Source organism: Bos grunniens, chromosome 18 (genome assembly GCF_055505025.1).
Source record: "Bos grunniens cultivar Pamir isolate PY7600 chromosome 18, Bosgru_T2T1.0, whole genome shotgun sequence".
NCBI classification, from domain to species: domain Eukaryota; kingdom Metazoa; phylum Chordata; class Mammalia; order Artiodactyla; family Bovidae; genus Bos; species Bos grunniens.
Genome location: NC_141182.1, coordinates 39,346,672 through 39,361,329, shown reverse-complemented (window position 1 = coordinate 39,361,329; position 14,658 = coordinate 39,346,672). Strand labels below are relative to the sequence as shown.

The 14,658-nt window shown below is 39.9% G+C and overlaps 1 protein-coding gene across 5 annotated transcripts in view; it reads left to right on the top strand.

The window, feature by feature from the left end:
* Positions 1-14,658, top strand: part of IST1 (IST1 factor associated with ESCRT-III) — a 39,630-nt gene that overhangs the window by 2,672 nt on the left and 22,300 nt on the right. Inside the window, exon 1 of one of the 5 annotated variants that reach the window (XM_086351577.1) lies at positions 7,002-7,082. The exons of 3 other annotated variants lie outside the window; for them this stretch is intronic. The gene's annotated coding sequence lies outside the window, so the exon portion shown is untranslated. Of the gene's footprint in view, positions 1-7,001; positions 7,083-14,658 lie in introns of those variants that run through there. One more of the 5 variants, XM_086351575.1, reaches the window with a different exon arrangement.

Below are 14,658 nucleotides of genomic sequence, written 5' to 3'. Positions count from 1 at the left end.
GCTGTTGTGAGCTGCAACAGTCTCTCCCTTCTCTGTCCAGGGGTAACACGAGGAATGGCCCAATCCATGGTTTTACACTTTCCCTTATTCAGAATGGAGAGTTTATCCAGTTTTAAAAGGCTCCTGAAGCTGGGTAATAAAAGAAGGACTAGATCAGTTTGTTCCAACTTTAAGGACTGGAGTAAAATGAAGGATTTGAAAGAGCCCAGAAGAGAACATGAGGTTGCTGACCAATGTGTGACATAATGGTGATGTAATTAAAATACTGAGAAGTAATTTCACAATCACTAGTTCGTAATCCTTTTATAAGATTTATAGTTTCCTTTTTTAATTTTTGGCTGCGCTTGGTCTTCGTTGCAGTACATGGGCTTCTCGTGGTGGTGGCTTCTCTTGTGGAGTGCATGGGCTCAGTAGTTGTGGTATATAGGCCTAGTTGCCTCAAGGCACGTGGAATCTTCCCAACCAGACCAGGGATTGGACCTGTATCCCCTGCATTGGCAGGTGGATTCTTAACCGCTGGACCACCAGGGAAGTCCCTGTAACGATTATGTTATAGGTGTTTATGTGTCTTATAGTTGTTTTTGTGTCACTTACCCCATTAAACTGTGAACTCCGTAAAACACTAGGGTATTACTTAAGTGTCTGTTGTCTCCATCTGCTTGGCACAGTACTTGATAGAATATGTGCATGTGTGCATGCTCAGTTGTATCTGACTCTTTGGGACTCCATGGACTGTAGCCTGCCAGGCTCCTCCAGGCAAGAATACTGGAGTGAGTTGCCATTTACTACTCCCGGGGAACTTCTGGACTCTGGGATCAAACCTAAGTCTACTGCATTGGCCGGCAGTTTCTTTACCATTGAACCGCCTGGGAGGCCCTGCTTGATAGCCACACTCAAAAATGTTTGATGAGTGGATGAATGGCAGTAAAAATCTTGAGGTACAAAATGAGTTTAGAATAAGCTCTGAATCAAATGACAGTTTTAAATTAGGTATTGGGCAGTATTAGTATGTGGTAATATATATGTGTACTCACATATACATGGTATTTATGTATGTTTTTTCCTGTATATAATTATTTATATATGTATAAAATAGTGACTTGACCAGAATAGTTTATTTACTTTTAGGTTATTCCTAAAATTAGTATTCTGAATCATTCAGGATACAAAGTTGATGGTAGCTTTGGAAACACAAGTTCAAATCCTGAATTGGAAGAATTCCGTGGCGGTTCAGGGGTTAGGATTTGGTGGTTTTACTGCCGGGACATGAGTTGGCTCCCTGGTTGAGGAATTAAGATACTGCAAGCTTCGAGGCAGGGCCAAAAGAAAAAAAAATCCTGAAATGATAATTAAATTGACCTTTTTTATTAGATAAGCTTTGAGTCTAATTTTTTTTTTACATATATTGGTAATTATTTTGGACATGTCCTAAATAAAAATAATAGTTAATACCTTGTGGTTTGGTGTCATTGTTCTTAATGATTAGTTTTTGTAGGAGTCTAATTTCTGAAAGTTGAAAATCCTCAGAACTCAAGTTGACAAAGTATTTTGGCAAATTATTTTCCTTTCCTTAAATCTAAAACAAAACTAGACTCTGTAAGTTTGTGGAACTCAAAAAAAGACTTATTTTTAGTTAAATTTCCTATTAGCATAATAAACGAGTGACAGCTTTGTACTAAGTATTGTACGAGACAGTGTGGGAATAACAGTGGAACCTTAGAAATAGTGTGTGCTTTGAGAAGAGTCAGACATGGCATACTAAAGGCAGCAGCTAGCTTGAGAAGAGCTAAACTGATTACAGCTGAAATCCTCCATGAGGTTGAAACAGTTAAAGCAAAGGAAAACAGATGCAAATATATATTTAACTTTTACTTTTAATCCAAAAGATATAAAATATGTAATAATGGAGTATAACCTTTAAAAATTGTGAGCCACTGTATTGTATACTGTAACTTATATTGTACATCAAGTATTCTTCTTTTTTTTTTTTCCTAAATTAGCAATTGTGGCACTTCAGCTTAGCTGCACTGAGGCATGTGGAATCTTCCCAGACCAGGGATTGAACCTGTGTCTCCTGCATTGGCAGGCAGATTATTAACCACTGGACTACCAGGGAAGTCCTAGTCTTCAGTTTTTAAAAAGTTCATTTATCAGCTAATCTTTATTTTAAAATTGTTTATTTTTGGCTGCGCTGGGTCTTCATTGCTGTGCACTGGCTTTCTCTAGTTGAAACGAGCAGGGGCTACTCTGGTTGCAGTGTGCTGGCGTCTCATGACAGTGGCTTCTCTTATAGCAGAGCATAGGCTCTAGGGCCTTCGGGCTTCAGTATTTGTGGCACGGTGGGCTTAGTTGCCCCACAGCTTGTGGGATCTTTCTGCACCAGGGATTGAACCCATGTCCCCTGCATTGGCAGGTAGATTCTGAACTAGTGGGCCACCAGCTATTAGCTAATAACCTATCAGCTAATCTTTAGATGATTAGACCTTTTCTTTTAGTATGAGTCTGTTGACTGGAGTTTCATTTATTTTTTTGCCACCTTCCAGGGCTTGCAGGATCTTAGTACCCCCACCAGGAATTGACTCTGGCTCTAGTCAGTGAAAAGTGTGGAGTCCTAGCCATTGGACCTCCAGGAAATGCCCTAAAATCCACAAATTTTCATTTAATCCTCATACTAGCTTTTTGAGGTATGTTGTTGTTCTTGGACACTCAGTCTAGTGTCCTCCTCTTTTGTGACTCCTTGGACTGTAGCCCGCCAGGCTCCTCCAGGCAAGAATACTGGAGTGGGTTGCCATTTCCTTCTCCAGGAGATCTTCCTGACCCAGGGATCTTGCTTGGCAGGTGGATTCTTTACCACCTGAGCCATCTGGGAAGCCCTTGAGGTGTGAGGGTTCATGTAAATATTGGTGCTAAGTTTCCTTAAGTGTTTGATAGAATTTCCTTAAATGTTTAATAGAGAAGCCACTTGGACCTGGATTTTCTTTTGGAATGGTTCTTAATGTTAGATTCAATTTTTGTCATGTGTAAGGGGCAGTTATATTTTGTATTTCTTTTGAGTCGGTTTGAAAAAAAATACTTATTTTACTTTTTGGGTGCGCTGGGTCTTCATTGCTGCACTTGGGCTTTCTCTAGTTGTGATGAGTGGGGGCTACTTTTAGTTGTGCTGCATGTACTTCTCATTGTGGTGGCTTCTCTTGTTTTGAAGGACAGGTTGTAGGCTCTTGGGCTTTGGTAGCTGCAGCATGAGGCCTCAGTAGTTGTCACTCAAGGGCCCTAGAGTGCTCAGGCTTCAGTGGTTGTGGTGCACTGGCTTAGTTGCTCCGTGGCATGTGAAATCTTCCAGACCAGGGATCAAACTCATGTCCCCTGCATTGGTAGGCAGATTCCTAGTCACTGTACCAGCAAGGAAGTCCAACTTTTTTTTTTTTAATTGTAGTTGACTTACAATGTTGTGTTAGTTTCAGATGTAATGCAAAGTGATTGTCATTCATATATTTACTTTTTCAGATTCTTTCCGTTATAGGTTATTACAAATGTTGAATATCGGTTCCTTTATGCGTCAGTTTTGGTAAATTGCATTTCTAACAGATTTGTCCATTTTGTCTCATTGTTGAATTTATAGGTGTAAGTTAGTAATATGTGTGTGTACTTGTGTTCGATTGTGTCTGACTCTGTGACCCCATGAAATGTAGCACTTCAGGCTCCTCTGTCCATGAAATTTTCCAGGGAAGAATACTGGAGTGGGATGCCATTTCTATTCCAGGGACTCTTCGTAACCCATATCTCTTGAGCTCCCGCATTGGTTGGCAGATTCTTGACCACTGCATCATTGGGAAGCCCAAGTAGAAAAGAATAACTTTATTGCTCTGTCAGCCAAAGAGAGACACCAGGCTTCTGCCTTGAAAAACTGCCCCTCGGACCTTCCTTCTTTTCTAATGTGAGCATTTAAAATTGTGAAATTTCCCCAAGCACTGCTTTAGCTTCACACACACACATTTTGATGTTATATTTTAATTTTCACTTTCTTGCAGTTTAAACTTAAAAAAATAATTTCCACTTGAAACTTCCTCTTTGACATGTATATTTAGAAGTATAGTGTTTAATTTACAAGTGTTTGGAGGTTTTCTGTTATCTTTCTTATTACTGATTTTAGGTTAATTTCCGTTGCAGTTAAAGAATATTCCTTGTGTGACTTCAGTTCTGTTTAATTTGTTAGAGCTTGTTTTGTAACCCAGGATGTGGTCTGTGTTCATAAGTGTTCCCTGTGCATTGCTGTGTTGAGTGGAGTGTTCTGTAAATGTCAGTGAGATATAGTTGGTTATTATTGGTGTTCAGTTCTGTACTCTTGCTGGTATTCTGTCTGCTAATTTAAGAAATTTCAAAGGGAAATATGTTAAGTGTCCAACTTCAACATATTTGTTGAAGTGTTAAGGATTTGTTTCTTTGTCCTGTCCTGTCTTTTGTTGTTTCTTGTATTTTGAGGCTTTATTGTGCATTCACTATTAGGTTGCATTCACTATTAGGTTGTTACATTTTATTTTTGAATTCACCCTTCTGTGATTATATAATATCCCTTTGTATCCCCGTTTTTCTTGCTAAAGTCTACTTTGTCTAACAGTATAGCCCCTTCAGCTTTTTTAAAAGTTGAAGTATTATTGATATATAACCTTATATTAGTTTCAGGTGTACAACACAATGATTTGATATTTGTATGTAATGCAAAATGATTACTGCATTAAGTTTTTGTTGTTCAGTCTCTAAGTTGAGTCCAACTCTTTGCGACACCAGGCTTCCTTGTCCTCCATCTCCTGGAGTTTGCTCAAATTCATGTCCATTGAGTCAGTGATGCCATCAGTAAGTCTATGTATGTCACCATACATAGTTACAGTTTTTTCTTCTTTTGATGAGGACTTTTAAGATTCATTCTCTTGGGATTTCCCTGGCAATCCAGTGGTTAAGACTCTGCATTTCTATTGCAGGGGGTGCAGGTTCAATCTCTGGTCAGGGAACTTAAGATATCACATCCCACATGCCCGGCAGCAGGGCCAAAAAAATGAAAAAAAGAAAAAAAAATTTTTTTTTCTTAATAGCTTTGTAATTTGTTGTTGTTGCTCAGTTTTCTCTGACTGTGACCCCTTGGACTGCAGCATGCCAGGCTTCCCTGTCCTTCACCATCTCCCAGAGCTTGCTCAGACTCACTCATGTTCACTGAGTCGGTGATGCCATCCAACCATCTCGTCCTCTGTCGTCCCCTTCTCCTCCTGCCCTCAATCTTTCTCAGGATCTTTTCCAGTGAGTTAGCTCTTCGCATCAGGTGGCCAAAATATTGGAGCTTCAGCATCAGTCCTTCCAATGAATATTCAGGGTTGATTTCCTTTAGGATTGACTGGTTTGATCTCCTTGCTGTCCAAGGGACCCTCAAGAGTCATCTCCAACCCCACAGTTCAAAATATGTAATACAGTATTAATCATAGTCACCATACCACATTGTACATAACATCCCATGACTCATTTACAGTATTTTATAACTGGAAGTTTGTAATGAAGTGGATGGAGGGGGTTGAAAGGTAACAACTTTCAGCTTTCTTTTGACTACTGTTTGCATGATATACTTTTTTTCATCCTTTTAACCTTCCTACATTATCGATGTGAATTTAATCTTGGCAGTATATAGTTTGATCATTTTTTGAACCATCTGGTAAGCCTAGTTAACATCTGTCACCATACATAGTAACAATTCTGACAATCTGTTCTTTAAATTGTCATGTTTAGATCATTTCTACTTATGTAATTTTAGCATATTTGAATTTAGGCCTGCCACTTTATTATTTGTTTTACGGTTTTCATTTCTCTTTCTGCTTGCATGCCTTATCTTGGGTTATTTGAACAGTTTAGTCATCAAGTTTAAAATTTGTCCAGCTTTTTAGTCTTTTTTTGATATAGTATGTTTTACTAGTCAATCTAGGAATTATAGTGGACATACTTAACTTTTCACAATCTACTTAGTATTTTATCACTTCTTGTGGAATATATTAATAGAAATATCATGTAGGTCCCTTTACCTTGCTCCCTACCCCTTTATACCATTATATTGTGGTTATCTTACGTATTATGTTTACATGTGTTGAAAAAACCCATCAGTGTTATTAGTTTTGCTTTTAACTGTCAAATACATTTTAAGAGACTGAAGAGAACAGTCTTCTATTGTATTTACCCAGATATTTGCCATTTCTGTAATGTAAGATATAAATATTTGCCATTTCTTCCTTTATTTTAGTGTTCCAGGTTTTCTTATTAATGTTCCCTCATCTGAGAGTGACTTGTGTGTGTGCTGAGTAGTATCCGACTCTTGGCAACCTAATGGACTGTAGCCTACCAGGCTCCTTTGTCCATGGGAGTTTCCCAGCAAGAATACTGGAGTGGGTTGCCATTTCCTCCTCCAGTGGGTATTCCTGACTCAGGGATGGAAGTTGCATCTCCTGTGTCTCCTGCATTGGGAGGTAGATTCTTTACCACTGAACTACCTGGGAAAACCAGAGAATGACTCATTTCCCCTGTATTTCTGAAGGGTATTTTCACTGGGTATAGAATTCTGGGTTGACAGTTCTTTTCTGGTCATACTTCCTTTTGGCCTCTGTGGTTTCTGATGGGAAGTCTTAGTATTTGAATAGATGATCTATAGGTAATATGTTTTTCTTTGGCTGCTTTCAGTATTTTAAAATTTGTCTTTAGTTTTCAGCAGTTTGATTAAGATGATTCTGAGCATACATTTCTTTGGGATTATTCACTTCAGAGCTCTCTGAGTTTTTCGGTCTGTAGATTTATTTATTTTGCTAAATTTGGACAGTTTTCACCCAATATTTTTCCAAAAGTTTTTGGGTACCAAACTGTTTCTCCCATCCTTCTGATATTCTGATGATGCAATATTAGACCCTTTGCTATTTCTACAGATACCTGAGACTTTGATCACTTTTTTCAGTGTTTTTTTTAAATCTCTTTTTCAGATTGAATACTTAGTATTGATCTATGTTCAAGTGCATTGGCACTTTCCATTGTCATTTCCTTTCTGCTGTCCAGCCCATAGGGTGAGTTCTTAACATTTTTTAAAAACAGATTTTTTTTATTTTTGATTGTGCTGGGTCTTTAATGCTGTGTTGGCTTTTCCCTAATTGAGGGAAGCTGGGGCTACGCTCTTGTTGCTATGTGCAAACTTCTCATTGAGGTGGCTTCTTTTGTTGTGGAGCACAGGCTCTAGAGCATGCAGGCTTCAGTAGTCGCAGTTCCCCAGCTCTAAAGCACAGGCTCAGTAGTTGTGGTACACAGGTTTAGTCGCTCTGTGGTATATGGGATCTTCCCAGGTCAGGGATCAAACCCATGTCTCCTGCATTGACAAGCAGATTCTTTACCACTGAGCCACCAGGGAAGCCCCTCTTTTGATTATTGTATTTTTCAGTTTTAAAGTTTGTTTCCTCAGGAATTCCCTGGTGATCCAGCGGTTCTGACTCTGTGCTTTCACTGCCAGGATCTGGGTTTAGGGGCTGGGTTTGATCTCTGTTTGAGGAACGAAGATCTGGCAAGGTGCACAGAGGGCCAAAAAAAACTGTTTCCTCTTGATGTTTTTTGTTTCTTTACTGAGATTTTCTAGTCATTCAAGAGTATTTGCCCTTACTTGTTGCAGTGTTTTCTAAATTTATTTTTTATTGAAGTGTGGTTGAATTGTTGAAATATTTTTACAGTAGCTGCTTTAAAGCCTTTGTCAGTTAATTCCAGCAACTGTATAATCTCAGCATTGATGTCTGTTGATTGTTTTTTCTGTGAGTTGACTTTACTGATTTGGTGTATTTCACTCAGTCTGTCCCCACCAGGGATCCTCTTTCTGGCTTCTCAAGACAGGACTAGAGAGTTGAGCTTGTCTTGCTGTTCATACTTTGCTGTGTCAGTGCTCACTTCTGGTTTCAGCCTTGCATCTAGGAAATACCAGAGGGAAAAACTAATAACTCACTGCCACTTTATTGGTGTATCAAATTTGGTCTCTGCTGCTGCTGCTAAGTCGCCCCAGTTGTGTCCAACTCTGTGCGACCCCACGGACAGCAGCCCACCAGGGTTACCCCCGTCCCTGGGATTCTCCAGGCAAGAACACCAGAGTGGGTTGCCATTTCCTTTAGCTTCTATTATTTACTTTTCAGAATCCTCAAAAAGCTGCTCCATATATGCTTTTCAGGATTTGTAGCTTCATTCAGTGAAAGGAATTGAACCTAGAACCCTCCCTGTTCTTTGCTTTTTTTTCTTCTGCTTTTAAAGACTATTCGTGTTGCTATTGGAGAGGGAAATGGCAACCCACTCCAGTGTTCTTGCCTGGAGAATCCCAGGGACAGGGGAGCCTGGTGGGCTGCTGTCTTTGGGGTTGCACAGATCGGACACGACTGAACGACTTACTTTCATCTTTCACTTTCATACATTGGAGTAGGAAATGGCAACCCACTCCAGTGATCTTGCCTGGAGAACCCCAGGGACAGGGGAGTCTGGTGGGCTGCCCTCTGTGTGGTCGCACAGAGTTGGACACAACTGAAGTGACTTAGCAGCAGCAGCAGTTGCTATAAGTGTATATAGCTAGTTCATTAATTCTGTTGGCTGGATAGTATTCTGTCACGTTTGTTACATTTTATCTTTCTTTTTGTAATGGAGACTTGGCATTCGTCCACCTCCTTACTACCACAGAATCCATATACCTGTGTCTTCTTGGCTTCTGTACAAATTTCCTTGGGGGTATATGTCCAGGAATAGAATTGCAGGATCCTAAGGTATATGTGTACATTTACTCTTAAGACATACATATTATTAAATACTAATAGGCTAATACAGTTAGAATGTTGATAGATGAATAGAATATTATTTAACCCTAAATGGAAGAAAGTTCTTTGATGTGCTACAACATGGGCTATTGGAGTATGTTAATATTAGTACTCACGCACATATATATATGTTTGTTTATCCATTCATGTTTCATTGGACAGATTGTTTCCACTTTTTAGCTATAATAAATAATGCTGCTATGAACATGGGTGTACAAACTGTTTCTTTCAAGAAATAAGATGTTCAAGAGCTGTCTTGAGGATTAATCTTCATTATTTATGCCTTTTTGCCTGTTTCAGTACAATAGAATATTTAGTGTCCTGCAGAACCTTAGGGTTGAAAGGGACTTTAGAGATTATATTGTAATAACTTAAATTATGTTCCTGTGTTATTGTAGAAACACCATTTAGCTTAAGTTTTCTAGCTTGGTTAACAAGTCTTAATACAGTGTGAACCAGAGGTTGCTTTGTTAGATCTAGTTTCTGGCTTCTTTGGTCTTGTGTAAAAATCAAGTCTTTGGCTGGGTATCTTCTGTTTTCTCCTCCAAAGCCACATACTTTTTTCTCTCCTCTGATCTATATCCCTGGAGGCTTATTCATGTGTACTGTGTGTGTGGGCCCCTTTGCTTCCTGGCTTCCAGTTAAGGAATAGATGGATCTGCAGGAGGAATGAGGTGCGAATTGTCTGCACTGTGCACCAGTGTAATTCTTTGCTGGTGGCCCTTTCTGGATAGCTACCTTCCCCAGGTTCCACTTCTTCATCTTGCCCATTCAGGCCTAGATGTATTTATGGTTCTGGGGCAATGCATTATCCTTTGTTCTTTTCTTTAAATGTTACCCACATCTTTATAAGTAGTATCTTTATTGAATTCTCCTCACTTTAACCAGGTGTGGATACTGTGTGTTTCTAGCTGGTACCCTGATTGTTAGACTCCTTTAAAGGGGCCTTATGATTTTACTTTTGTAAATCTGAAAGATGTTATTCCTGAATCATCAGATTAGTAATTTAGGTTTATTTTTATCTACTTTCTGTAGTAGGTTTACAGTAGGGTTTTGAGGGGAGAGAAAGTCTCTCCTCACATTCCCAGCCATAAGACTCACTGTGAAATATAGATACCTCTTCAGGATTTTCAACTTCCTTTGCGATGTTGGATTTATATTTGTAGCATAAAACATTCAGTTCCTCTTTCAGGGAATTTTAGCACCTAAGTCTCTGATCATGTGATTGATTGGGTTCCTTTTGTTCCCATGCTTTTTGAGCATGGTCCCAAACTAGCATTTGTAGATGTTGACCCATCTTTGACAAATATGTGAAATAGAGGTGTCTTTATACCCTCCAGAGTTTCTTCATGTTACTAAAACTACACTTTATTACCTGTCTCTTGGTGTTGTGTCTTTCAGTGTCTAGCCACTTTAGTTACCTATTCTGATGATGTTTACTGAGGAGTTAACATTTTACTTTTCTAAGGAGGCAAATGAATTTATATTACTTGCTTTTTGATAGAAATTCCAAATTACATCTGAGGTAGATTTGGTTTTAGTGTTAGTGCAAATTCCTTAGATTTGAAGAGTTTACATATAGGTGTTGACTAAAAAATATGCACAACTGGAGAGTTGCTAGTTAAGTTTTATTTGGAGCAAAATGATGACTGCAGTCCAGGAGATAGCACCTCAGTTCTGAGAGACTGTTCTAAGGAGGCAGGAGGGGAAATGAGGCTACGAACAAGTTTGTATCACTCAACTGAATTCATTCCTTTCACATGCACCTCATCTACCCAGGGCTAAATTGTTTCCTTGTTCACCTGAAGGAGTGGCAGATGGCTGCTTTTTTGCATCAACCCCCCCCCCCCCCCCCCCCCCCGCCACCCACCCAGCAGTCACCCTGGGGTGGGTGGGTGGCAGCATCTGTTGGATGGCAGTTTCTGGAGCCCTCATTTGCATTTGGAGGCCAGAAATCGCTGATGGCTGTGACATTTCTTATTTATTAATAGGGCAGGAAGTATTTTCATTTCCTATCTCCTCCCCATGGCAATAGTTCTCTGTATTCTTGCCACCTCTTCTTAATCTCTTCAGCTTCTGTTAGGTCCATACCATTTCTGTCCTTTATTGTGTCCATCTTTGCATGAAACTATACAAAAAACTATACAAAAAAGATCTTCACTACCCAGATAATCACGACGGTGTGATCACTAACCTAGAGCCAGACATCCTGGAATGTGAAGTTAAGTGGGCTTTAGAAAGCATCACTACAAACAAAGCTAGTGGACATGATGGAATTCCAGTTGAGCTGTTTCAGATCCTAAAAGATGAGGCTGTGAAAGTGCTGCACTCGATATGCCAGCAAATTTGGAAAACTCAGCAGTGGCCACAGGACTGGAAAAGGTCAGTTTTCATTCCAATCCCAGAGAAAGGCAATGCCAAAGAATGCTCAAACTACCGCACAGTTGCACTCATCTCACACGCTAGTAAAGTAATGCTCAAAATTCTCCAAGCCAGGCTTCAACAGTATGTGAACCATGAACTTCCAGATGTTCAAGCTGTATTTAGAAAAGGCAGAGGAATCAGAGATCAAATTGTCAGCATCCACTGGATCATGGAAAAAGCAAGAGAGTTCCAGAAAAACATCTACTTTTGCTTTATTGACTGTGCCAAAGCCTTTGACTGTGTGGACCACAACCAACTGTGGAAAATTCTGAAAGAGATGAGAATACTAGACCACCTGAGCTGCCTCTTGAGAAATCTGTATGCAGGTCAGGAAGCAACAGTTAGAACTGGACACGAAACAACAGACTGGTTCCAAATCGGGAAAGGCTGATACACGTCAAGGCTGTGTATTGTCACCGTGCTTATTTAACTTATATGCAGAGTACATCATGAGAAACACTGGGCTGGAGGAAGCACAAGCTGGAATCAAGATTGCCGGGAGAAATATCAATAACTTCAGATGTGCCAATGATACCACCCTTATGGCAGAAAGCGAGGCAGAACTAAAGAGACTGTTGATGAAAGTGAAAGAGGAGAGTGAAAAAGTTGGCTTAAAGCTCAACATTCAGAAAACTAAGATCATGGCGTCTGGTCCCATCACTTCATTGCAAATAGATGGGGAAACAATGGAAACAGTGACAGACTTTATTTTCTTGGGCTCCAAAGTCACTGCAGATGGTGACTGCAGCCATGAAATTAAAAGATGCCTACTCCTTGGAAGAAAAGCTATGACCAACTAGACAGCATATTAAAAAGCAGAGACATTACTTTGCCGACAAAGGTCCATCTAGTCAAAGCTATGGTTTTTCCAGTAGTCATGTACAGATGTGAAAGCTGGACCATAAAAAAAACTGAGTGCTGAAGAATTGATAGTTTTGAACTATGGTGTTGGAGAATACTCTTGAGAGTCCCTTGGACGCAAGGAGATCAAACCAGTCAATCCTGGTTTGGAAATCAGTCCTGAATATTCATTGGAAGGACTGATGCTGAAGCTGAAACTCCAATACTTTGGCTACCTGATGTGAAGAGCTGACTCATTGGAAAAGATCCTGTTGCTGGGAATGATTGAAGGTGGGAGGAGAAGGGGATGACAGAAGATGAGATGGTTGGATGGCATCACCGACTCAATGGACATGAGTTTGAGTAAACTTCGGGAGTTGGTGATGGACAGGGAGGCCTGGCATGTTGCAGTCCATGGAGTTGGCAGAGTCGGACATGACTAAGCGACTCATCTGAATTGAACCCCATGGTGATAAATTTGACCATATTTGGGAGACATTTCATGACCTTTTTTTTTTTTCATCCCATGGTGCTGGGAGGCTCATCCCAGGTCAGGGAAAACATCTTCGTTGATATGTCACTCCAGGTGTTAATTTCCTAATCAATGGACTTAGGCCCATTTATAAATAAAAAAAGAGTCTCTGTATATAGGATCCAGGAGTTATTTCCCTTGTTGCCTCTTCCCATTCCTAGAATCACACTATTGCAATTATTCTGTGTTATAAATGTGATCTATTTCTTCAAGATGTTCCATTATCATTAATTTGGATGAAGGCCTGATTATGCATCATGTAGTACAGAAGACTGCAATCTTATAAACACGTTACAAGTAATAACAGTTAATAACGTGATTAAAGTTTCAGATAGGGATTTAAGCCATGCGCTTTCAGAACCAAATCATCTTCCTAAAACAGCACCCATTAGAGGATTCATCTGGTATATAAACAACATTCAGTTTGAATTATAGCACAGGTGCCCCTTGAGATGCTGTAAGGATAGTAAGGGCCATATGATTTTGTAAGACAGCTTTTCTTATCACAGAGACCTCAATTTCGTGGGCTAATAGCCTGGTTGCATTAATCGTTTAATGCCTTTTGAGTGAATTTTGGTAAGGCTTCAATGTGAGAAATAACATTCTCCACTCCTACGGAAGGTGGAAAAATAGCTGCTAAGTGATCATACCAGTGAAATAGAGATCTCTTGGTCCATCAAGTTCGTATTGATGGTAAATTTGCTGGAGTCATATCTAAGTTTGTACATAAGTGGCCTTGAACCAGGGGAATCCTAAAGTATACCTTCCTAGCCAGTCTGGTGGAAGCCAGGGTCATAGGTTGGACCCACAAAGCCATTTAGTTCTGTTAGGTGCCAACCAGTGTATTTCTGGTCTTCTAACCCAATCTGTTCCATATCAATCTCTGTCTTTTACGAGAAATGGTATATTGGCAGTTTTCATAAGACAGCCTAATTTTCTAGTGCTATTAGGTTGATTATCTTTGGTATGATTAATTGTTCTCAGCATAAGGGTAGCCTTTAGGGTAAACGACCATAGCCTGGTATTAGCCAGATAAACCCATCCCATAACTGAGGAAGCATCTTTCTTAATAGTCTAGAGTTTACTTTTTCTCTTTTTTTGACTAGGATTTAGCCTGTTGTTCTTATTGAGCTTGAGTAACCTTAAGGGAAAATTCATATTTATGGCCAGGGTCAGAATAAATATGTTTATTTGGCCAAATGAGTTGGTCTTATCTAATGATTATCAGTAGTAGCCCAGACAGAGCTATAATTCCTTTCTTCTAAAATAAACTTTTTAAGAGCTAGCCAGTCAGAGCCTTGGAGGGGAGAAACCCACCAAGGTAAACTGGATATAGGTAATTGACCACAACCCAACAGTATGATTGATTTATAAAATTTGCATAAGATCATGCCCATGATACAGAGACATTTGGTTCATGTGTAAGAGTCCAAAAACCAGGAAGAAAACGTAATGAAAAATTGTACGAATCAGATCCAGATCTTGGATCAGCTGTCTACTTCTTATGTCGTCATCTTCACTGAAGAATTGATGCTTTCAAACTATGGTGTTGGAGAAGACTTGAGAGTCCCTTGGACAGCAGGGCGAGCAAATCAGTCAGTCCTAAAGGCAGTCAACCCTGAATATTTATTGGAAGGACTGATGCTGCAGCTCTAATAGTTTGGCCACCTGATGCAAAGAGCCAGCTTATTAGAAGAGACCCTGATGCTGGGAAAGGTTGAAGGCGGGAGGAGAAGGGGATAACAGAGGAAGAGGTGGTTGGATGGCGTCACTAACTCAAAGGACATGAGTTTGAGAAAGCTCCTGGAGATGGTGAAGGACAGGGAAGCCTGGCGTGCTGCAGTCCATGGGGTCGCAAACAGTCAGACACGACTGAGTAACTGAACAACAATGGCCTGGGGCATATCTTGTGGTTTTGTTTATGGTTTTATAATTAAACAAGCCTGCTTCATTGAACACTGTTCCAATAGCTTTTTTTAACTTACAGTGGCCTCCCAAAAGTTCCTAAGTTTC